We start from the raw sequence: 27,195 nt of genomic DNA, 5'->3' as shown, positions 1-27,195 counted from the left end.
ACTAGAATCAAGTTTTTCCATGTAAGTTTTAGCTAGATGCTTACTGCATATCATATGCTACAGTCTTTAGCTGCACGATTCCTTGCTATTTTTTCCAGATCTTTCCTTATTTAGACCACAGGAGCAGTCTGGGATGACTGAGCAGCTTTCTGGTATTTAGTTGAATCATCCTGGCACTAAGAGTGGCCCAAGGCATTTTTGACTTTCAGAGTTCTGAGTCTGTACTCAGTGTAGTTATTACTTTCTGCCAGAGTACTTACCACTATTGTATGAGTTTCACACATTACTATTAATTTAATTTCAAAACCCACCTATGGGATAGAAGGTTATTGCCCTTATTTTTCATAGGAGTCAGTACAGATGGATGGGGCTGGGTGAGACTTGGCGGGGGCAAAGAGAAGGATTCACAATGCATCCTGGTATAGATTCTTCACACTTACTCCAAAAACTGCAGTGCTTAAAAGTCAGGTTTCCTACAGTTTAATGAATAAGGTCTTCTCAGTGCCCATGTGGACAAGTATGTGTGCCACAACTTTGATTCTGGTGCCATTGCATGGAAACTGGCCCAGTAAGACCCTGACATTTCAGTAGCCAGCTCTTGCTTTTCTGATGGCAGCACATATACTTTGTCCTGATCTATAGATCAGTGTTAAGAGCCTGTCTATCCACAGGCAAACTAGTGAAAAGGTATTGCTTCCCTTTTACCTACCTCACAGATAAAAATTTTCATCTGAGAACTTTAAGCACCTAGCTTGGGGTTAAAAACTTCAGCGAGAGTCAGAAATCCAAGAAGTTATTTATATTATTACAAGGGTAAGCCTAAAATCTATAGTGTCAATCAAGCATAGAGAATAAAGTAAAAGAATCCACTGATCTGAGTACACAGTTTAAGATGCTGACCCCTATTGGAGGGGGGTGGGGGGGGTAATCAGCATCTTATAGGTCTTTTTATACTCATGATACAGCTTACTATTACAGCCACTTCAATGTTTGAAGTTGCAAATGTTCATCATTCTTCAAATAGATGACAAAGTCTCAAGCCAGCTCCATGGCCCCAGAAACAGCGAATACACTACTTGGTACCAGCTCTAAGAAACAGATTTTAGGGGATGTGCAGTATCCCCTAGGAAGTCTATGATAGGATCTACAATCCATGTCTACATAGCAATAGTTTAATTAATTGAAAAAGCCCTTCTGATAACATCCGCTTTCCTTATTACACATTTCACAACTTCTGCCAGAAATATGAAAGGGGTCTAATAAGTGACAGCACCCTTCACTAAGTGATCCCTGTTCATGCCCAGAGCACAATCCTTGCTCAGTGAGGCAGAAGAGCTGTGGGAAAATGGTATATAATCATGCAAATATAGAATATATCAAAATGCAGATGCTCACGAATCAAAAACCTCATTTCTCAGAGCTTGCTTTTACAACTGCAATAATACTCCGAAAATTTTTGGTTTGGTTTGAGCTTTTCCTGTTCATACAAGAGAGAGAAGTGAGTGGAGGTGGTTAGGGGTTGGGAAAATTCTTAGGTTTATTTTTTTTTCCCTGCCCTTATCCTTTCCTGGTGGAAAGGGGCAGCAAGTAAAGAACAGCTTGGTTTCACTTCTCAGAGTTTCAGTAAAAGATACAGGATGACATAATGTCATAGTCATGCTTTATTTCACTCTAGCTGTCAGAAAAATCTCTTTGAACTATATTGGGATTTATGCCCTGTTTCAACGTGTTGCTGTGCTTTGGTTAGATTAGAAACAGTGACCAGTAAATTACCATTGCCATTTTAAGTCAGCTAAAGACTACAGAAAACAAATGTTAAAACAATAGTATTTAATAATAATTACATAAAAGTGAATTTTGTAATGAACTTAGTTTCTGCTGACTTGCTAGCTAACCATATGGTTAACTTCAGAATCAATCAAGAATTTCCTTGGGCTTTACTTAATTGGGTGACATATGATTTAAGTACATGAAGTGTGATAAATACAAGCTGTCTTGATGAAGATCACTCTGTTGACTTAGATAGTGATTGAATAAGGGAGACTGTAATAACAATATGCGCATAGACATTTTTAAGTAGAAGTCAAGCCAGCCTATTAGAATTAGCAACAGAAAGTTTAATATGGGTATCACTCCTCAGTTATGTACAGTGGGCAGAAGCACTATCATGCACGCAGAAAGACATTATCACACTTGCTATGAGCCACAGAGTATAGGCAATGAAAGATAAATTTTCCTTACTTCATTACTTTTTACACTATTAACTGATGCAAATAAAAAGCTGAATGTTGCATGCATTTAGTCTATTTTTTAGTTTACTCTTCTGATATACAAGGCTGTTTCTGTTGCTTTGTTTTAGTGAGACTGAACACCCTATTAGGCTATTTTTATTTTGATTCTCTGGGAAGGCAGTTTACAGACTTGACTCCAATGATGAGAAGGAGCAGATACTCTTGCAGATCATTGCTTGGCTAAAAGAACAATTTCACCATCATCATTCAGATCATTTTGTTTTAAATCTGTAGTGTGACCTAGATGTTCTACTACATTGTCTAGACACAAAGAGATACAGAAACAGCATACAGAAGAGAAACATTGACTTTCTAATTAATATTTTGTGCCTGCATGACTACTTTGCAACAGTGGTGTGATCCTTAATCATGACTCATAAAGCTGGGGTAGCCTCTGAACCAGAACTGTGGTACTTGATCGGCAACAACTGAGATACAGCTATAAAAATAACTGCTATGTTCAATTTGAAGACTTTTGCAAGGTTAGGTTGACAACAATTTTGTCTGCTTTTCCAAGCCTTTAGAAAACTTTCCCACTAAGCACTGATGCTACAAAGACATACAGTTAACAAGTTCCACTTTTACTTTGGGCTGTGAGCAAGTTTACCAACTATAGGTAGTAAACAAAGCATATTTCTGGTTATTGAAGTAATTTAATAAATAACAAAATCCCTTTAAATTTGCTACTAGTTTGTCAATGAAACACTACTGCCAAGCTTTGTGGCATTAACGTGCATGAGTAGAGGACTGTAGCAACAACTTTCCTCAAATGTTTCAGGTTTCACTATTGCTGGGGAAAGGGAATATGTTGTGGTTCATTGAAGGATACTTCTACAACCAGAGGAGGACACGGTACTGCTGGAAGGCTGTGTGCCAATGTATTCAAGTTCCTGCAGTACTCAGCTCAAGCAGATTGGGGGGGGGGGGCCGGGGGGGAGGGGGGGGGGTGTGTGTGTAAATCCTAAAATTAATTCTGCTAAAGTATTTCAACTAAAGTATTTTTTAAAATCAAGGGGGATTTAATCAGCATTTTCTAGACTAATCATAAAGGCTGGCAGTAAAAGTGCTATGTACAACTCTGCACATTATGAAAATACAGAATTTTCCCTCAGGTTCAACATTCAGGTGAAAAATTGCTAAAATAAGTACAAACTTCTTTATTACTCTGGATGAATTTTTAAAAGTTCAACTTTTTTTTTCAATTTCTGAAAATGAATTTATTGCCATTAATCATTTTTCTGTTTATAGTTCTCCACAAACTGTAATATAGATCTTGTAATGAGCTACTCTTTCTTAGCGATGTATCAGGTTGCTCAAAAATCCACAGGAATTAGTAAAGGCTTGTCTGGCTTTTAATTCTCCCAGCTGGTATAGACAAGCAACAGTTTAATTTTTCCCACCTGAACATGATTTATAGCACCCATTACAGTTATACATTAATACTACATTTCTAAATCATTACAGGCTGGTGCAATCACAGTACTACAGTATCAGGAATATTGCTGCTGTGCCCTGCTCTTTATCACATGGTTTTGCCCCAGTCTGTATTCAATCATGCCACCATCCAGACCTGCTACTTAACTAGCTTGTCTCTTTGCAGCAGGGGGGAGAGGAGCAGGACAGTTTCTTCCTGGCTTCCCCCAGAGGGTAGAACAAACCTACTAAAACAAACAAAAAGTAATAGAAGAAAGGAGGCAGAATGTCCATAGATCCCACATAGAGAATACAAAAGGGAGAAATCAGTCACAGAAAGGGAGGTAGGTATATGCTCCCAAGGATGCTGAGAGATCTGGAACCCTGAATTACAGCCTGCAACTTGGGAAGAAATCTCCTATAGGCAGGTTCATTCTTCAAACAAGTTAAATTAGCTGGCAAGTGCGAGAAAAAGATGCTCATATCTTCCCCAACATCCCAATGTCCAGAGGGATATCATTACACTGCAGAAAGCAGCTCTACTGCAAAGTCTGAGGTTTTTTTGGGTTTTTTTACTCTCCAAAAAGACTCCAAGGGTATTACCCTGGCCTGACTTGTATTTGCTGGTGAAGAAAAGTGACTTCAACAAGGTCTTTATTTTCCTCCCCTTAATACCTCAGCCAGCCAACCCAAGTAGGGAAGTGCTAATTTATTACTCTTTTCTGCCTTGCTGTTAAGGCAATGCTTCAACACCAGGTGAAATGATTCAAGGATGCTAAATAGTAACACAGAAAAGCTGTGGTGGCCAGGTTTAATGCCTTTGCTCATTTAGATTACATCCTTAAAACTAAGGGGTGGATTTATGTTTGAAGATACTGCGTTTGTTTTGAAGGTTTGCTCATCTGTTAGAAGATCATTTCTAATAAGGTGCTCTTTTTGTCTGTGAGAGCTACTGAAGGTAAGTAGCAGAAAGTCACCTTTATTATGTGAAGCAGAACAGCAAAGGGTAGGCTGAGAATGGCAATTGGCTGCCATGTTATTAAGCTCTGTGTGTTACAGCCCACAAAAAGATGGTGTTACAGAGGAGATGTATTCAATGTGCAAGGTTTATTAGGGAAAAAACAGATAGCCATAGAAAGAACCACGCTTTTTTTGAGGTTTAAAGTTGAGGCTGTAGCAACCTTACAACTGTAGACAGAACTGCTGCCACAGGAGCTTTCTGTAGTTAAGCAGAGTTAATGTAGAAAACTGGTAACAGGCAGATCTTTCTCAGAGTAGCAAATGTGTCCTGTCACTCATATTCTACATATGGAAAGTTAAAAGGATTTTGAGGCTCTCAGCAAAGCCATCACAATGGGGTGGTGGGGGGGAAGGAACTGGGTTTAATTCCAGTGCTGGTTTCACTTGCACACACGGTAGACTATTAATGTGGTATATAATATGTCTCCAGCTACCTGTCTCCTTCTCAAAAAAGGAATTATACCTGTTGTTTCTTTTCCCATTGAGACATACACAGAGCATGCCAAGGGTGCACTATATTAAAGACTGTTCAGAGACAGAAGTAAAAAAAAAAAAAAGATTATTCAGATTTCTGAATAATCATCTTTTAATAGCTTTTGTGTCTACAGCAGAAGGAGCTGGATAGAATGAGGCTACATCTCAATCCAGATCTTGTTCTTTCAGCTGAAATTTAGGTTTTGTCCCACACATAATCCCATGATCAGCTGGATTCACATATATATTCTGAATTGCAAAGTTTAAGTACATACCTTGCCAGCAAGGAAGAGGATAGATGATGGGGTGATTTTTTGTTTGTTTGGTTTTGTGAACTTGCTACTTGCAGGGTAGATTATTATTTTTCTAACAATACGACTTGTTGATATATGGTGATGTAACTAGCTTCTGCTTTAAATAACTTCTGTAAGAAGGAATAAAATAACCAGGCAGTGAAAACTGGATCACTGCTTTCAGTACCAGCCTGCCTTTGCCACAGCTGCTGTATCTAGCATTTTGAAATGTCACTTGTTTTTGTTTTTTAATGTTGTGTATCATCACTGATAAATCAGTAGTACAAAAATACTCTTAATATTCTTCCTACAGCTTCTGCCTGAACATTTACTGTGACACCGCTTTTAACTACAGGACACAAACTATTTCTTACCAAATCAATGTGTTTTTAAGCACTCTTTGTAACATTAAATAAATGTGTAGCATCTATTCAGGACAGTATAAAGTACTTCTCCAGATGGCTTGATCATGACAGATAACCTTATTTATTGTTCAGACAGTACAGGGGCAAGCTGCACCTGTGGTCTCTTCCCCAGTCTGTCTTGCAGGCTTGTCTTTCAAGCGGCAGACCTTACCAACACTTCTGCAGGATTGAATCCAGCAGCTGACCTAACTTTAGACTGTATTCCTGCACTCAAATTCTTGCCCCAGTTTCATGCCAGTCGGTGCCTTATTCATCCTTTACAAGTGCTTCTTCAGATAGTGTGCCACTATTTCCTCTTTTATTTTACTGTTCTTAGTCTTGATCTTAGGACACTGCTCGCTTCTTTGATAAGGTGAACCTTGCGAGCCCAACTGTAAATTTTGATGTTGTCTCAATGACACATTTCTGTAAGGTTTTGTGACAAAGATCAAAGTTACAAAGAGTATCTTCCTATAAAGACATGTGTTATCCATTCCCTGTGGAAATACATCACAAGTACAGAAAAGGTTGAAGATTGTAATAGGTTCTTTTGCCCAGGTCAGTGGAAAATGGCAGCATGACCGTGTACAAGTAAGCACGACATGTTGCTTAAAACATACTATTTTTATATGGGACCTGTGGGAGCGAGTCCAGAGGAGGGCCACAAAGATGATCAGAGGGCTGGAGCACTTCTCCTGTGAAGCCAGGCTGAAAGAGTTGGGGTTTTCAGCCTGGAGAAGGGAAGGCTCTGGGGAGACCTTATAGCAGCCTTCCAGTATCTAAAGAGAGCCTACAAGAAAGCTGGAGAGGGACTTCTTACGAGGGCATGTAGCAACAGAACACAAGGGAACGGCTTTAAACAGAAAAAGGATATATTTAGATTAGAGATAAGGAAGAAATCCTTTCCTGGGAGTGTGGTGAGGCACTGAGGCACGGGCACAGGTTGCCCAGAGCAGCTGTGGTTGCCCCATCCCTGGCAGTGTTCCAGACCAGGCTGGATGGGGCTGGGAGCAACCTGGTCTGGTGGAAGGTGCCCCTGCCCATGGCAGGGGGTTTGGAACTAGGTGGTCTTTAAGGTCCCTTCCAACCCAAGCCATTCTATGATTCTGTGAATCTAGCTGAAATCAGACAGACAGAAATTTCTCAATTAGTAGTTCTAATTTTCTCTTAATAAGTCTTGGTATTGTTGTATTATATCTCATTTGAGATAATTGGTTTTGCTAGCAAAACTTTATCCATCAAGCCAGAATTATATCAGACTGAAGAATACGAAGTATTTATAAAATGTTATGGATATCTACTTTGTCCCCCACAAATTAATTATAAATTTTATATTACAATGATATATAAGAATAATACCATAATGTTCTTAACTTCTTCAATTGTTAACAATATAATAATTAAAACAAAAAAAATCCCAATCTATAATAAAGAAAGTACAAATTTGTGATATTTCTTTTGTCATGTTTCTGCTGTGATCCTATGAACTAACACAGAAACTGAGATTAGGAAAGTTAAGAAAAAATTGACATAGAAAGACTAATTGGGTAGCAAAACAAGGCAGCAAAATGCTGAAACCAGAGTTATCACATACAGGTGCATCCTAATTTAAAACAAACTCTTCTGGTATTCATTAAAGTCAGCAGTGGTGGTTGTCTTGACAGTAGAAAACATTGTAGTACTGCTGTCTGATTAATAACTCCATTTGCAATCTGGGTGTTGCTGACTACAATAGAATCATTTTCAAAGTGACTCCAATGCTATATGACAAATGGATGGATTTCAGGAAGAGGGCTTGATCCATAGACAATGCTGGCCATGGAGAAATAGCTGTGTACGGTTTTGCTATTACTGAATTTTGTTTAAATTTACATTCATTTTTCTTTATACTTTTATTTTGCAGTGTCTTATTATACAACTCTGTACAGTTCTTGCATAAATACTTACCTGACATCACTAGCATTTCAGCAGAAACTACTGAAGATTACAAATGTTAATAGGGGTTAAAAGCTACATACTCTCTTTATTGGCTTATCTCCACCCTGTGAGTATATTGATATTTAGCTTTAATTTTAGATTCTTACAGTGCTTTTCAAGAGTAATCAGTTTGAGGTGTCATCAGTTTACAAAGAATGGACTATGATCCTCAAATACCAAATACATAGTCTGTTTCTAGATTGAATGGCAAGCATGTATGCCATAGACTCCTCTTCTCTGATCACACACGAAACTATACTTCTTATAGGAAACTATCAGAAATTTTATTGAACTGCTAGTTTAACCAGAGCAAATAACATATGGATGGTGGGAAATGGATCAAAATTTTATCATTGCTCTGGTGTCTTTTTGAGGAAAGAAAAAAAAAAAAAGTAGGATAAAATTAACCCAAATACAGTAATTATGTTTTTTCCCCAAAAAGAGTAAAGTCCTATGAAACTATATGAAAGATGATAAATACACTGAATTATAAATAGAGAAACATTTATAGTTCTTTTGTGTTACAAATTTTGCATTTGGGAACAGGAAAGGCACTGATCAGTAGCAATGGGAATCAGGAGCTCCTCACAATACTGTCCGTCAACATTTGGCTAGTGTTAGAAAAGTTGGGAAGAAGATGGAACACTATCTCCTGTTAAACAATTGTCTGCAAATTTAGATGTTAACGTTACACAGAAATTTAATTACTAGGTATCTCTGAAGATCAGACTGTAGGATGTAGATTAATTGCAAGTAAATACTAAGTACTCACCAACGTGCCAAAGTTATGAACCTTCGTGCTCAATGCTCCCACAATAAGAAGTAGAAAGACAGAAGCTCTTGTAAGCCTGGATTGATCTCTGGAGATGCCTTTCCATTCCTCTGTTGACCACAGAGGAAATTTGGGACAAGATTTCAAACTTTCAACCTTCAATAAAGTGTTCAAAGCTGGCCAGAAGAGTGCCTACAGTGATTTTAGTCTTGTTCCTCTTTCTGATTGTCTGTGCAATATAATTTTTTTTAATTGCTATATCATGCTTTTCATTGTTAAGAAACATTTTGGAATAGCTATTTCTTAATTCCCTTTTCATGTGAATTCCTCTAGCCTTAGAAGTTATTTTAATGATAATACATGATACCATGTGGTTTTCAGCAAGTTTTGTGTCAAATATTTAGTACAACTGTGTTGACGTTCTGCCAGGCTCTTGGTGAGAGCTGCTTGTAAAAGTCTTGTTGTTGAATCTGATTCAGTTTAAGGTAGGTCGCAAATCTCGGTCACAGTTCAGCAGATCATCCAGATTTTATTGTCTGAGTTAGCCTCTTTTATGGCTGGCTTCCAAAGCAGCATACTGGAGTGTGAGTTCAGAAGAGGCAAGCTAGGAAACATGAAGTAAAAGACTGAGAAGGCACCATGCTGCTAACATGCAATCCATACTTTGCTAGCAGTCCTCTGGTTCAGTTCTTGACACTGTCCCTTGTGAATAACAGCAAATTAAACTGTAATAAAATTCATATCATTCTTTAGGGGAACAAAGATTGTCTGTCTGTTCTGGAGTTTAGTGTGTCTATTATCTCTGCCATCCTCTTAATCAAGAGAAGCAGCTGACGAGAAATGTGCTAAATATGACTAGCAGGAGACTGCAGATAACAAGAGTCAGTACTTTGCTTCAGGTCAGAGAATACAAGTGACAAACTTTGGATAAATCCCTTTCCATTTAAAAATACCTACCCATGGTACCAGCCAATATTAAACATGACCTTTCCTGATATCTATCATCATGTGAAAAATAACTAAGGTCTACAGAGTAGATATCAGATTTAGTAATATATATATATCCATAGCAGTAAGTTATATTCTATTTTGCACTATAATACCTCAGCTTTTATTCTGTGATTTGTTACTGAACTCTTAAAAAGCAAGTTTTAGTACTTGCATGCTCAAGGGCATATTGGTGTGTACTGCCAATACTACATATTTGATGGTCTGAATTTACTCACTGAAATCTTCTAGTAAAGACAGTAATACTCCTAGTCAGTAAATTCTGGGGAGTGCTTCTATATCTATTGTCTAGCAAAAAATTCCTGGCTGAAAAAATTTGGGAGAAAGCATTTTGGCAAGAATTATTAGAAATATTTATTAATGACATTAACATAAATATTCTGAATTACATTAACATAAATTATTGTCCACATTTTTCTGATTTTTTTAAAAAGATTGATTGCACCCTAGCTATAGTATTGTTTTCTTCTAAATAACAGCGTGTGAGGAAACTAAACAATCTACTGGCAATTGCTACAGCTTTTTTTTTTGTTGTATTTGCTGCTAGATTTCATTACCCCTCAGATATATTGATTAGGTGGGAAATTAATAGCATGTGTTTCTCAAACAAGTGTTTGAGAAAAATATCTGTCTCTTAAAGGTATTTATAAATACCTTAGTAAAAGACAATAGAATGTATTAGCAATTAAGAAGGTCATAACACTGGTATTATAAGATGCATAGTAAATCTTTTCCTTTTGATGTGCCTCCCTATTCTGCTGTTTTTCTGTGCAATAACCTTTATAAATATTATTAATTATATAATGTATCTGTAAGCTTCATCCTTCACTAAACTACACTATTTGTAACACTTAAATCCCATTTTTATACTTCTCGATTTCCATATTGGAGCTTGATTATTTTTTTCTTTGCCTTGTCTAATCCTTCCTAGATCAGTCTGTGGTGTTTGGGGTTTTTTTCTTAGTTCATTATAATTCTTATTTCAGCCATTGACAGAGAAGTTGTTTTTTGTTCTCTAGAACGTTAACTTACTTCTTCTCTAAATTTTACCCCTTTTCACGCCTGAGTTGTTAGCTGACATGTTTATTTTCCAGACCAGCTTTTAAAATTTGTTTTCCTTCCTTTAATTTATAAATGATATAATCCATTATTTATACATTATTTCCCTAGTGAGTCCTAGGCAGAATATTTGATTGTCCTCAGATAAGTCATGCCACAAGCAAAGCACTCTCGGGCAGCTGACACCAGTTAGCCCATCTAGTTTTTAACCCTCCTGAGCCTTGAGATGTCTGAGGCCAGCTAACAACTGCCTGCACACTGTATCGCTCTGTGAATGAAACTGATGCATTGTATGAGCCCGATCATCCCCCTTTTGCTTACCTGGCATTGTTTTGCCTGTTGCATATGCAGTTGGAAGGTAGCCTGGGCAAAACAACTGTCTGTAAGTGAGAAATCCAATCTAACTTCAGCTGTGTAACAGCCTTCCCTCCGCATCACCTCAGAATCAAAAATTTGATGCGAGTCTAATAATCACATTGGCATTCACATGACCTGGCTGAGATCTGAGTGGTATCCACACAGGACTACAGAACTTGTCCATTTTTTCCAGGCAGACTTACGTACACAAAAATACATATGTATTCTGGATTTAGGTACAAGCAAAAGAATCGTGCTCTTTGCATTGTTACTAACAATGTCCCATAGCTGTTCATTTCTTAAGTAAAGAACTAGTTTTATAAGTAGATGACATACTGTCTTCTAGACTCTAATTAAAACTTATCTTTGGTCCTTAGGTGTAATGACTGCTCTTCTGAGATGAGCTCATAATTAATGCACAGAGATCCTGAAAGTCCCACCTCTCAACAGTAATGATTGACATCCAAGGATACATAAATTACACTAATTGAGCTTTCCATTTATACATTTTTCTGCAGCCAACTCATCAGAAAAGGTAGGAGAACAGACCAGCATAAGAACAATTATTTTGCTGTCATCTGCTTTTTTTCCCTGAGGGGGGGGGAAATCTTGCAGAACTATTGAACATTTATTACCAGGGGTGTCAACTCTCTCTTCAGGTTTTAGATGTAACAGTTGCTTTACTATGAAAATTAGCATTTTTAATTCAGTGATATACAGTTGAATAATGAATGACAGTATTCACTATTCAAAAACAAGAATGGCTTCCAAGTCAGTGGGCAATGCTTTGGATTGCAGATAATGTTACATAGCAGTCTATACATTCTGAACAGAAGTTATTTGGTATTAAAACAATCTATTTCACTGTGAGTAGTGTTTTGTTTGTAAGTGTTCTCTTAATTTTGACCTACAGTCAGAAGAAAAGATTTTACAGTGTTTGTTAAGCAATCGTTTATTTCTAGGATTCAATTTAGTACTTCAATAATAAACTTTACTTTGCATTTAATTTAACCGTCTTATTCTGGAGTCAGTTAAGTAGAAGTCACTGAAGTCATTGAATAAAGTCCAGCATTCTCATCTGAGCTGAAGTCCTTTGAAACAAACAAACAAAAAAAGTACTGATAAGAACATGGTGGATGGAAAGGAACAAAAGGCACTGGCATGTATCGGAGAGATATTTGGCAGAGGAATCACATTACAAATGGTATATAGGAAGTACTAGAAGCAGGCAAGGAAAAAAAGCCTGCAAATGAGGCCAAACAGATGCCTGCATGAAGATTTATCTGTATTTTAAACAGTAATCCAGGGTACAATAATAACTACTTGATCTCAAAAATAAGCTTTTGTGTGACCATGTTTTTGGCTGTCAAGATAAGTTACAACAAGTTAAGATGAACTTATTTGATCCTTATTTATACCTTTAATTTCTGGTGACTTATAACAAATTTCAGTGAAAATGGGTCTTTTGAAATAGGCATCAGACTTTTATTTAAAAAATTATCCAGTTTCAGTGTTTGTGTGTTATGGTTACCTGCTATCTATACTCTTTTCTAGAAATGGGAAGCATTCAAGCTATGGGGAAAAACCCAAGCTGAACATATTTCAGAGATGATATTTTAGGATTCTAAAAATGAGCCAATGGTTTAATTGGCAGTGTTAAGCTTGAGGGATAGAGGAATTACACTTCCTTGGGGAATATCCATATTGGGGAAGATTAAAATATGAATACTTATTGACTTATACTTAAATCTGGAATCTAAACAGATCTAGCTGTTTGTATCTAGATGAAAAGTGAATTGATATATGGAAAAAATGTAAACATATATGTGTGTGGATTGGGCACTGTTCAAAGTCTGAGATGTTTTACTCCTCAGCTGCAGCATAAAGGCTATAGAGAAAGGCTTTAAAAGGAAAACTAAAACCAGGATTGCATAAGGCAGGTGCTGGACAGAGAGGTCTCATCAAAGCAGTGCACTGACTTTGCAATATCCCCTTTGTGTACACAAGGTTATAAAAATGTGTATTTCCTGTGCAAGACTACAGAAAAAAGCTGGCTGGGAGTAGGGGAGCAGAATGACCTGGAGTATTTCTTTCAGTAAAAATATGAGGACAAAATGAAACAAAACTTTAAATTTAGAGTTAAGAGTATGGAGATAGTAGAGATGACTAGGGGAAAAAAATGGGGAATAAAGAATAAAGTATAAGAAAATTGGCTATTCCAAATGCCCTTCATATCTAGAATAACTTAGTACTCTTTGGATTAGGGCAAAAGTATTAGTAGATCTTCCATGAGAATGTAGTTTCATCTTCTTTGGTATAACTCTCTGTCCGAAGTAACCCATCGCAAACTTTTATATTTACCTATAATTTGTATTATTACTGTGATTTCCATAGTGCGTGTATGAAGACATAACATCTAGGTATTACGTAAATTTTTATTTTTATTGCTGGGCACATGGAAAGAATGTGCATTCCAATTTGGCTACTTGGAGAAGGCTGAATTGTTTAAAATCTGATCAGTTTGTTAGAACCAAAATGTTTTAACTTAAGAATGAAGATGCTTCTGTATAACATAATACAGCTACTACTCTGTCAAGGTCTAACTTTATTATCATGCCTTCAGAATATGTGTATTTTTCTACTTATGAAATGGTAGATGCTCAGTGTAAGTTTCACTAGACTGAATATATGTGGAAATCTCTATTAACAGGAAACATACGTTCAGAGTGTTGACAGCTATTTTAAACTGTAGTTAAAATGTATTTTGTGCTAATTCACAGTAATAGTTCTAGCTACAGCACTAGCTTTAAAGATCTTAGCAAATGTCAGATCAACTGAGACCAATATATGCCTCTTGCTGATGGTAATCAATTAAACATTAATAATAGGTGTTTCATTTTGAATAGCTGCAACAATAAATTATTCTCAGGGCTAAATGGTGGAGCCTAGTTCCCATTGGCTTTTGGAACCAGTAAAATAACAGAATATCAGTCAAGTTAGTAAAGTGTACCATTATTACACATTCTGCATCTGTACATAAGCTGCCAGCATATGATCAAAGACTGCAGCTGTTTCAGTTATATCACAGTCACATCATAGACATGTCATAGTCACGGCAGAGACATGGTTCCAGGGACAACCCAGTCACCTTGCAGAATACAGAGTTCAGTGGAATCTCATTAAATTGCACCTCAATATTATATGAAACTGGTAGCGCATCTATTGGTTATAAGAGATATATACTTTCGTTTCAAAAATTGTTATTTTATAAATTGTTATTCCTAAAATGCATTTCCTGTATGTCCTCTCAAGAAACTGAGGCTTTTGTTCACACAAAACTTCGGTCCCATGTTTGCATATTTTAATTTTAAATTGGTAGTTCTCAAAAGTAAAGAATTATTAATATTCAAATGGATGTGTTGTATTGCACACATTCAGGCCATGTGAAGGCATTCATAAAATATCTAATGTTAATTAAAATAATTATAATGTAAGCTGGAATATTAAAGTATGTTTTCATAGCTGTTGACACATTTTTCCATTTCACCTCATGGACGAATGTTTCACTTAATTCAATGAGTTTTGCCACTGACTTTTACAAAAGTAGAATTTCACCTAGTCAATTTTTAGTAATAATCATATGTGGTTTAATAACTGATTAGCTCTTTTGTATTATCAGGTTTCATTGTGAGAAACATCAGTGAGGGAGAGATCTTAATAAGAAAGTGATTGGAGGAGTTATTTCTGAAAATAAGTTTTAAGAATTACTTAAGGTTGAACACAGAATAGCTAACTGCTATATTGCAACAAAATTAAACTGGGAACATCTTTGTCTGGAATTTTAAAGACACTGTAACCTCAGCCTGGTTGGTTTAGTTCCACATTAGAATTCACTAAAACAGTATAAATTTACCATTTAGGTAGCTAAGCAATACAACAAAATAGAGGCAGCCAGCTAATCCAGTATATCTTAGTATTTCTGCAGGAATAAATTGCTGAAGCAAAGCGAAACAAAAAAGCCCAAGTTTATTTAAGGAATAGCTATAACAAAAAATACAACCTTCTGTTCTTAGCTACTCTTCCTAAACCTATTTTTCACACTTTACAGTTAAAGAAACATATGTGTATTTTTTCTGGTAACTTTCAGTGTATATACAAAAAAGAATAGGTTGTAAAACTAAAATATGTTAGGTGGGATAATAATCTATTATGGTAACAGTCAAATTGCTTGTCATGTCATGAAGGGTTATGCTTTAATTAAGCAATAAGGCATGACAGGGTGTGAATTGCAGTGTAATAATTCTTGTCTAGTGTATTGTTAGGCAAGAGGCCAAAGGCCTAGTGCCACTGAATGCTGCAGGAATGAATTACTATGCTGTAATTTAAACAATGCAATATCAGATTGCAATAATTGTAAAATATTACATTTTAAATGAAAAGATACAAATTATAATTTTGCTATACCTAATTACTCCCACAATAAACTCTTTTGCTGCCAATGCTATAATAGAAAAGAGAGATTTTCTATTTAATATTTTTAGATGTCAATTAAACTTTTAAAAAGAAATGTTTCTGGGAGATATGAAGGATGCTATTGTGATAGCATTTTTCCTGAAATAAACAGAAGACATACAGCTCTGAGGAACAAGTGTTCCCTACGTTTTTTCTTCTCATTGGGCAAAACAAGTGTACAACCATTAAAGAGTTTTGTGAAACTCCTCTTACCTAGGAACCTTGCATTTAGCGGAGCTTTGTTATTACCTTTACCTTTTAAAAGCACAATTTTTCTTCTTCCCATTCGTCCTTATTGACAACTTCTCAGAAGAAACCTCATTTATAAAACCCTCCATATTCAACTTTCAGATTATTTTTACTAAACTGTGTTTTCTATGACTTATTCCTGGTAATCAAAGGAGAGGTCAATAAGAAGAATGCAAAAACACAGGATTGAGAGCCTCTATTGTATTTCTGTGCTACAAAGCATAAAATCAAAGACACTGTAAATAGTTAGAAATGTTGAACAAAGTGACGAGTTCTGACTGTTTTCTGCATTTTCATCTCTTATATGATATAGGTAGCAAAACCCACATAGTTAAGTCTTACAATGCATGATGTTTACCACTGCTAGGAAATCATACCTTATTGTCCATTTTGTCAAGTTATTTCACAGTTTACATGTCTGACTGGAAAAGGTTCAGCAGGTTCCATGCCTTAATTGAGATGTGTGTGCAGTTTCCTTCTTGAGAGAAATTGGAAGCCTCATCCATTGATACATTTGTTTGTAATAGGGCAACATCAGTCAGGTTAGTGGTCTCAAAAAAAAAAAAAAGGCAAAAAAACCCCCCACAAACCACCAAACCAACCTATTTCTTCTCAGTTGCAAGATTCGATAGAACTGGACTAAAATGTGGAGGTTTTCTATTACTTCACATTGCATTTGTGCCAGTGATGTAAATCAAGACATCTTCCAGAAGTCACAGGTCTGCTGTACAGTATCACTCCAATCTAAATCTCTCTGTCTTTCACTTGTATGTCACTTTAATTTTCGTGTTCAATATGACCCTGGCTATTTTCTGATGCACTACTAAAATTCAGATATGAGACCAATTTGCAAGTTGCTGTTTGGCTCCTTAGTTTGTTGTCCTCAAGTAAAGCCATAATTTGCCAGTTGAGTTAATCTTATTACAATTAATATACTTCCTTTCAGTGTTGCACTATTTCCTATGGTAATACCATTACTAGGTAATACTGGGGGTTTTATCATCACTTCTGTACTGTACTGTAGCTGTAATAGTAAAAACAGACCTCATGTAAGAAGAGAGTTAGTGTTTAGGTTGGTACATGAACAAAGAGACAATTATTTTTTTTCCACAACACTTGAATTAAAATCAGATTTACCTTCAAAGGAATCTTTGTATGCTAAGAAAATCTGTCACTATGACAGAGTTCGCAGGAGGAAACAATTGGTTTAATTTTCACAACAGTTGAGTAGCTTCCTCTTCTTCCTAAGCACAATTCATCAGAAATAAAATATATTGCACTTCTGATAGGGTTTAGCACAGCCAGCTGACAAATTTGCTTTTGGTTTCACAGTGATTAGGAGGGTATTTCTACCTGTTAGCTTTCAGCAAACAGTTGTCTTTTATCTAGACTGCAGTCTTGGGTTAAAGTTCATAGTGATCATTCATCACTAGAACATGTTTGATGCCTGTAACTCCTATAAACTGATGCTTTGACTGACTTTCTCCATTTTTGTAAAGTACAAATTTGTGTAAATACTCCATAACTTTAACAGAAAAGTAAAACAGCAACAGAAAATGTTCAGGGCAAAGGATAATGAACTGCCAGTTGAAGCTTCTGTTTTGCCAAATAATAATGCTTTTGAGATTTGATTAGCAATGACAGATTATATGACAAAAGAAGAAAAAGGATTTAGAAATGGAAACTAAAAATAGTCATGTGGTAATTTAATAACCTGGCAGATTTTATTCCATCTGCTAGGAAGAGTTTGAAAGCCATTTCCTGCTGCCACTCACACCGCAGAAGCTTCAGAGTTCAGAGATGGAATCAAATACCTGATGTGAAAATCTGCTATTATGATTCATATCCAAAGATTCATATCAATATCCTTGCCTAGAATATTATGTAGGGTTATTTAAAAAAAGAAAAAGTGAATCTAAAAGTTTAGGATTATTATTTAGCTCATTGTTAATACCACACCTTGTGGCAGAAAAGGACCAAAAATATTCATCCTTTTCAATTTATGAAATTTGTTGAAACTATTTCACCTGACTGGACAGCTCAGGAAAGCAGTTTTCTCAGGTATGTGTTCCAGTATTCAAATTCCATGAACTTACTTTCAGAGTGACAGCACAATATTATATTGATCTGTCGTTTATTGCCATCCAGAATCGATAAGCAAACTGGTGGAAGAGAACATCATGTCAAATTATGTGGACAGAAGGTATGAAGGAGAACACATGTAGTGTAAACCTGTAGCTGATGAGCTGGCCTTCCACGCCACCATAAATAAGTACTGACATGCACAGTGTGCTGGTGATGGGTTAGCTGCAGCAACCCACGTGTAGCTGTATACAGCTGATTAGGTACTATAATTGGTTATTTCTAGATGATACTTCATAGGTGTTTGATTGATATGAGAAAACATAAATTACTTTTTGTCTGTCATGACAGAAAATCTGTAACACTCCTGGTAATGTTAATCTTGTCACTGGGAAAGAAAGAACATAAGTTAGAACTGAACATGGGCAAGTGGTACAAGCCACTGTAAGCACTATTTCACTTTTTACACAGAAAAATGTCTTTTACATTTGGTTGCTCAGGAAGAGAATTAGCAGGAGCATTGAAACTTCGCTGGCAACTTGACCTTTTCTTTTTCTTTTTCTTTTTTTTTTTTTTTTTCTAAGCTGGCCAGAAGAAACAGATAAGTGTTTTTATATCAGAAAATGTAAAAATAATCTACTTTCCTGTTAGATAAAGTTTTCATGAAAAATTAAAGCCCTTATGTAATGCACTTTCTACCCATTCACACATTTGCATGCTTTTTGCAAGTCTTAAAATGCTCTGGCCCAAGATTGTTTTACTTCACCTCAAATAACTTCTTAAAAAAGAAAATGAAATAATCACAATACAAAGGAATACTGACAATTGTAGCTGTGGGGATTTTTTCATTGTCTTTTTTAAAAAGTCATTCCTAATTTCTAGGAATCTTTTCAGGTGTATGATGGAAGTGGCGTGATTACTTATTAAGTTCTGAGCCCTATATGAGAGGCCAGTTAACGTCATATTGAGTTCTACAGGATGGGCATTTGCTTAGATACTTCTAGAACTGGGCTACAACAGGGATATAAGGATATAAATCCTTGTGCTACGTTATTGATCCACCAAGCCATCAGCTCTGTCAGGATATACTTCTTTCCTGCCTGGTTCATGCAAAAAAAATGTGATATTTACAAATGCAGATCAATCGAAATAACACTGGCATTAATGATTTTCACAAGCATTAAAATCTCTCATTGTAAATTGTTTCATGCTAACAGCTTTTATCAGGCCTAAGATTAACCTGCTGGAGTAATTAAAGCATCGTAATAGGAGATTATGTTGCTAAAGCTAAACTCACAGCTTATTATTACTTGGGTTAATATGTTTTCATGTGATGTTGAAAAAGATATATATTTTTTTTTTGTCCCAGTGACTAGACCTTAGATGTAATACAACCAGCTCAAGCAAAGAGATTTCTTAATGTGCAAAATGTGATTTGTCTGTGTTAGCTGGGCTTCTGGAGAAGGATGCATAACGAGCTGTAAGCAAAAGGTCTGGAAGAACTGGCCTGTGTGCCCTTCAGACTTTAAGTAGAATACAGACTGCAGTCTCAAAAAATGCATTCTTAAAACTAGCATGAAGATGCAGTTTTCCGTGTGGAACAGCAATATTCATACGGTTTCATTATATAGATCAGGCATATAAGCCTTCCTCCTATAAATCAGATCCAATTAATTAAAACTTCTTAAGTTTAACCTTTCCTTTGTACAAAACTTATTCTGAGTGTTCCTCCCCTCACCCTTTGACCCAGCATTAACATTTGGACAGGTATACCATGGGGTAGAATATTTACCGTTGTCACTTGATTTTGGCATAAACAAATGGCTCCCAAATGTGACTCTTTCACATGCATGTCCACATTAGCACAGTGACTGCTAGAAAGAAGCAACAAGAAATTCAGAATCTAAGTATGTATTTATACCTGAAATAGATAAAAATTAATCTTGAAGAAAAGTATATAATTAAGTATTGCTAATGAAGTAAAATATATGACAATTAAAAAATTCTCGGGCATTGCGTTAGTATTATTTATCTAATCTTTCTAGCTCCTTTCAGCTGTGTATTAGATCATTGATTGGCTCAAACCAGATTTTTGCCTTTTCATTCATAAAGCAAGGATTTTTTAGATCTATAACTGTGTGTTGTGCACCCCAAGGTGGCTTGAACAGCCAATAGGAGTAACAGGGGTGATTAAACCTTGTCACAGGAGGTTAGATGTGGTGCTTTCTTCCTACATGACAGGCTGTGACAGTCAAACAGCAATGAAGCAGAACAAACGACAGTGGCAGTTTGCTGCAAGCAGTGCTACTGTCACAACTCCCACTAGAAAGCTAAATGCTAGGTATTCAGCTCAGAGAAGTTTCAAACGGACCATGCAAATTCTGGTTTCAAAAATTTCCTTGCAAATAAGTAGTGACATGCATTAACTGCAAGTGATTCTGTTGTTAGGTGAGTGATTGTCCACTGCCTGATGCTGGCCATGATCGTAGTTTAAGAGCGACACTGTTGATCCGTTAACATTTGTGCATAGCTGTTCCGGTTATGGGAAATCTGCCTTCATTTGAGAGAGCTGGCCTACTCATGTAATTAGAATAAAGGTTATCGTTGCTCTTTAATGACTGCACGTGTTTGTTGCTGATTAATTGTGTACAGGATGCCACAAAAACAGTGTACCTAACTGAGCCCATAAAATCACATATATTCAGACATACAAGCTTTCGTTCCTGATATAAACAGACTGACTTCATGAAAACAATGGAAGATTGACCTTTGAATTTTAAACAATTCTTTAAAAGGCAAAAGCTAACCAAGAAACGTGCCCCAAAATTCAGTCTTTTCAAGTGTAGAGTTCCAGGCTTTTGTAACACAACAAGAGAAACAGATTTAACAGAAGGACAAAATTAAGCTTCTTGCTAGTCTGCATAAGGGAGTTGCATACTATGAATATTTTGTTTTCTCATTTTAACCTTAATTTAGACAGTGTTCCAAACACAGAAGAAAAGCAGTGCTGTGAATCTACATACATATATATTTAAATCTATGAAGATGGGTAGAAGGGATTTGGAAAAAGTTCAAGAGCTTCTACAAAGTCAATATACGTAAGAATGTTTTCATTATTTCAGGGTACACTTTTTCTAACTAAAGAGATCTTTTCTAACTAAGGAAGTGTTATACTTAGATTTCTTACTGCTTTACATAAACTTAAGTAATTCTGAATAAATTCTGGCTTGACACTTTCAAGTTGCTGTTTGTTGCTGTTAGCAATAAGATTAGATGAAATTTTCTCACTTAGCTGTGGATGGTTAAGAAATCAAAGGTTACAGCAGTGAAGTTGAGCTTGCATTGAAAATGTCCCTTCTAGAAGGACTAAACACCTCCTTTTGTACTTCCTTAAAATTAATCCAAAATTTTACCATCTCTGTGAAGAGGATATTTTAATCTTGGAAAATGTGTTTTTCTAATACTACTAGTCTTTGCTATGAAGATGGTTAGCAATTAGTTTTTAAACATTCATTTTTTCAGCACATTTTGTTTTTTTTATTTCTGCTAGCTATAGATATTAAATGTGTAAAGCTTTGCATGTGTAGTCCCATTTTCACGTATATTCACATCATGACTGCACAAACAGTAGCCTTTTTTCAATTTTTATAATAAATTATGAAAAATTCTATCTTAGTAGGGTGAGAATCACCAAAACGTATCTTGGATCTGGTCATGTGCATCCATTCTTCAGTGTGCTTCCCTTGCAATGCTGGGCTTGTTGCCTTCTGGCAACTTCTGAGCTCTGCTTCTCCATTATACCCAAAGCAGTAACAGCTGTGATATTTACTGGTTGAAATACTGATATGACACTCCCCTTTTTCAATATAGGGCATCTTTTTCACTCTGTTCTCTTTCTGGCAAATTAGATAATATTTTGCACAGAAGAGATCCATGCTGAAGTATGAGTTCAGTTTCTTGGACATACCTGTCCTTTCATCAGCCCTTTAATGCCCTTGTTCCTGATAGGAATTGAGACATGCTGGGAGGGAAGGATTTGTAGGCAAAAATGCCTGAGAAACTATATAGGGAGCATTGTTTCCATCTGGTGAACATTGTGTGGTTCGCCAGAGAAAAACTCCGACCCATCTGTCTTTTCTGGGTATGTCAGAAGAGGTTGCTCTCTAATAAATATTATCAGTGTTCTGGAGAGCATTGGGAGTGGTTATGAGACGAAGCAGGACTTTCACCAAGCAGTAGTAAATTAGAAGTCTCCTTTCAGAACACCTTTTCAGCTGCTGGTGTGTTTTCTTCTCACTTCTCTTCCCAGATTTTTGCAGAGCCTCAAAGACTTGGTCAGGGGGTGTCATACTCCAGTTAGTATATGTCACTGAGCTAGGACTTCGTGCTCATTCATTAGAATGGGGACTTACAAGACAGGAGGAAGTGTGTTGTTGCCTCAAAAATTACATTCAATTTTTTTTTAAAAGTATTAATGCCAACCTCAACCACGTTAATTTGTCTGCTTTATCATTTCTGTCCATGAAATTATTACCTAAAATGTGAGGTTAGACATTTGAGAGACATTCTGAAAAAACAGATGTAAGCATTCTGTTGGAGTAAAAGAAGCCTCTTCTGCTCAAATAACAATCAAGAGTATTTTCACAGACCACTATAATTTCTTTTAAAAGCTGCAGGTTTTCAGCAAAAAGGCTGCGGAGGCTGTCAAAATCAATATTAATTGTTTTTTAATTGCTAAAATTAAGTTAATAAAATTGAAAGCAGTTGAGTACAGAGTAATCATGTTTAGAAAGCTACTCAGCAGTTTGTTTAAAATAAGTCATTAAAGTCATGATTTAGATGTTCTGTCTTGCTTACCACCACACAAGTAGTTAATACAAAACATTCCATTTTATGGTTATGAAAGAAAAAATTTTTTTTTAAAAAAAAAGAGCTGTAAATTGGGTTGTGCTGGAAGCATCCATTTTCTTGCCTCCATCACTGCCAACTCCCACTGTTTTCTTTGATATATGATTTGCAGACTACTATTATTATTTATGTGTTTTACAATTACTGCGAATGACACCTCCCCTTCCTCAGCCCTAAACCACAAATCTGAAATGAATAAATGCTGTTTATTGTGACAGTCTGCCTTTTGTCTGTGGAACAATGACAAACTACACCACTGACAGCCAGTTGCTGTTTTTAGCTACTGCTCTCGAGCTCAGTCTTCAAGTGTTCTTCAGAACACGACAACAGACAGTCTGGAATAAAATAAGTTAAAATGTATTGCATTTGTTTAGCATGCCGTGACACCATTGTCCAATACATTGAGTAAACAAGAAGAATAAATTACATAAGTGTGATAGGTTTTAGTTCTCTACATTTCATTGAGAATTGTACAACTGTGGTCATATCAAAATTAATATATTAAATGTGTTTTAGTATTAACATTTTGATATTCATCTAGAGAATTGCCTTCAGACTAGAATGAAGTGAGGGAGGAGAAATAAAGAGAGCACTTTTAATAATCTGTGAAATCTAAGAACATTTTTATTCACTCTGCCTAAGCTCTTCAACAGAGTTAAGGTACCATGGAATGACTTTATCTCTATGAATTTTGTGAATGTCTTCTGACCTGCAGCTAGTCAGTATTTATGAAATATTAGAATGACCTGTTTAATATCTAACTGCACCTAGCAGCAGTGTTAGTAAGTAAATCAGTTCATATATTTTGACTTGACCCTGGCTTCTGTCTAATTGCAGACTTGTAAATGTGCCAGGTATTTATTTGATGTCATTTTCTTTAAATTAGCATTTGCACATAAATGTAGCATTTTGCCTTGAAACTAGATTTATCCCTTTGTTTATGGTTCTTCCTCCCCTTACCGCACCTGGTGCTTGTGTGTGCATGTGCACATGCATGTGTGCAAGCATATGACAATGCTAGCGTACAGTCCTTTTTTTACGTATTTAGGTATGTTTGTATATACATGAGTACTGCACAGGGTTGTTTTGCTTAACTGTCCAAACACAAAAACATCATAAAGGATTTTCTGGCATTAGTAGTATTGTCATAGAATGCTGTGATACTTTTAATAATGGAAAAGCAATGCCTAGTGTTTTAAATCTTTATTCAGTGCATAATGTTACGTGTGTCCAGTATTTCATGAAAAAGGACTTTTTTCTGAGTTACATGTAATATACTGATCAATATAGATATTTTAAAATTCCTCAGTTTGTGGTGTTTAAATTGTTTTTTTCCTTTTCTCAAATCAAAGATAACGGAGAGAATATAAGCAAATTCCAAATCTGCATTGGTACTGCCAGCTTGTAGAAAACATGTTTCTAATTAAAAAGACATAATCTATAGTCTTGCTTGGAACTTCCCATAATTTCGTACATTAAAATCTGCACTTAATTTTTTAATGCAAAACTCAGATGAATAATTTGCCTTTTCCTCTTCAACTACCTGTATCTCCTTTCTTTCTTTTTTTTTTTTTTTCTTCTTTGCTTTTCTCTTTGATGTCCCCTGTACCTGTTTTATTTCTTTGACTTCCTATCTTCTGCCTTATGGAAACACCTGGATACATTCTTTATGTAGTTTTATGTCTGTTAGAGAGGGATTTTTTTATTATTTTTATTAAAAAAAAAAAAATACAAACAAAACCCATGAAGTAGGAAGCAGGGTAACTTAAGAGTTCACAGAATCTTGTCCTTGCAACAGTCATTCCTCCAGGATTGCAATTTTTATACTAATACCCAAAGAAAATCCTTGAAGTAATATAGAGAGTTATATATCTTTGCATACTGATTAATAGATGATATAAATTGCTACTCAGTTCATCTGTGGGTCCAGCAAAGAGAAATAATATCCTTGTATGTTTGAAGGAACTGTTTTGTGAAAAATTTTCTGAGGGTAAAATATGTTAAAGTAAATTATAATATAGCGTAGCAATATAAGCATGAAAATATTCAACTGGTAGGAAGGTATGTGTGTTTTATGGGCAAGAAGTCAGAGCTGCAATTAGATTCCCTTCCCAAAGTGTCAATCCACACTAAACTCTAAAGGAAAACTCTCTTATTTCCAGTCTTTCTATCTTAGTATTTTTTTATGGGCTTGGACAGCATGAAATTTATGAGTAAATAATACAGGACAACAATACAAGAGATAAAGAACAGGCATACATACATTTAGTAAGGAAAGCTGTTTTGACATTCTTTGCTGGGTACTCTAGTCCCATAGAGAACACTTCATCCTCTTGTGTTGCCTCCTGGCTGCCAAACACATTCCCATTTGAATAAACCATGTTGTGCTCATTCATAGAGCTTAAGTATCCTTCCTAAAGACATAAAGTGTGGTTTAGCTATTTCAGATAATATCTAAGTTATGGCCATTATCTAGCTATAATAAGCTACTTGCCATCAGTAGAGCTATCCAAACATTGAGTTCCTTTCCATTCTGGAATTAGTTAGGCTTACAGGTCAGTTTTTCACAGCTGTATATTGATTTATTTATTGTTTACTTTCGCTACAAATTTTACTAAGATGATTTCAGAAAGTCTTCTCATTAGTCATTTCCTGTGTATTGTAAATGAAACAGTTATTGATAGTTTAAAAACACCAGAAAAAATGTTTACACAAGGACAATGGATTATCTCTCAAAACATCAACACAAAGATATAGTAACCACAGCTTGTGATATTTCAGATGAAAATCTGTCAAACACATGTTCAAAATTAAATCTGTGTTGACTGGTGTTTGAATGTATGCGGAGAGAGGGATAAATACTAGTAGAAAGGTCAATAACACATATGCAGCAGGTACTTTACTGATCTAACAGAGAGATAAGGCTTCTTGCTTGCTGGCTACTTCTGTTATCAATTTAAAAAACTCCAGAAAAGTAGTTTGGCCTGCAATATAAACTGCCCAAATTTAATCTTTTGTCAGGAGTGTAACAATGAATTCTAATTATCAGGCTTTAGGTTCCTAATGTGATTTTACACATTACAAGCTATGTAGAAATAAATGACAGTTTCACATGAATGTAAAAATCCATTTGAGTAATAGTGATCTGATTATCTTTGCTGCAATTTCTCAAACCTATAGAGAATGTGCAGTTTCACATATATGGAATAGCTGTAAAGTAGCTTGAAACAAGCTACGATAGCAAAGCTACTATTCAACAGAAATCTTTCTCATGCTTGTGAAACTGTTTAGTTGCGGTAGATGTAGTCACTTCCGGAGTAACAGTCCAAGGGGATCTTTCTTTAAAAGCAGAAATGTTGAGGTCCCTTCATTATAAAAGCCATGGCTCTTCCCCAGTACTCTTGCCCAATCATTCCAGCTGCAAAAGCCAGAGCTATTGGTATTCAGCCCTCCTCAGCTTTTCCTTTCCCCTCGCTGGTTTAATTCATTGCAGAGCTGGACAGCATGGGATCAATGAATGAATCCTCTTTCAAGTGACAATATATTAATTTAGAAATAGGAACATACAGCCATTTTGACAATCTAGATTGGATATTCTAATCTAATAGAAAAGCTTTCACGCACTTTACATTGCCTCTTGGCAGCCTAAACAAATCTCCATCTGTGAAAATAGCGCTATGTCGATCATATGACTATGCTGTTTACACTTTAATTTGAATACATAAAGCAAGTTTTCAATTATAAATGTATTTCTCTTCCTTAAGCTTCCTTGGGCCCTGGGGTCACTAGAGATACAAACCAGGAGCAGTAACAAGGAAACTGTGAGAGGACCAAAAAAAGAGACCATTAGTTCAGACCAATAACCATAAAACCATTTTCCTAAGCCAGTCACTTGAAACACCCGCACAGGTAGACTACATTAGTATTTGCCATTGCAATTTTTACTCAGCATTTTTTTACCCATCTTTTTTCATCTGTTACTATGAGTATTCTGTAAATGCTACTCTAAACCTCACGTTCATAGAGTTTACTGGATCTTTAGCACGCAAATCAATAACCAAGAAAAACAGAAGAAATGCAGACATAGGATTTGACTTGTGACTTCCAGGCAGTCTAATTTTGCTGCAAAGTTGCCTTTCGGTAATAAATCAAGAGCTCGCAAAACAACATAGCAAACACCTTCTGAACTGAATGTGACTATAATTAATACAGTTACCGAAATGGCATAAGAATAATTATCTCTCAGACCATTTCAGTTTAATTCCTGATCTTAATCTGTGAAGAAACTACTACATCACGTCCAAATTAACACAGCAAAACAAACCTGAGACAAGCTGCCATTTTATAGCCTGAAAGCAAAATGAAATTAAAATCTC

Source organism: Falco biarmicus, chromosome 1, assembly GCF_023638135.1.
Source record: "Falco biarmicus isolate bFalBia1 chromosome 1, bFalBia1.pri, whole genome shotgun sequence".
NCBI classification, from domain to species: Eukaryota; Metazoa; Chordata; class Aves; order Falconiformes; family Falconidae; genus Falco; species Falco biarmicus.
The sequence above is the reverse complement of the archived record's forward strand: the minus strand, read 5'-3'. Positions refer to the sequence as shown.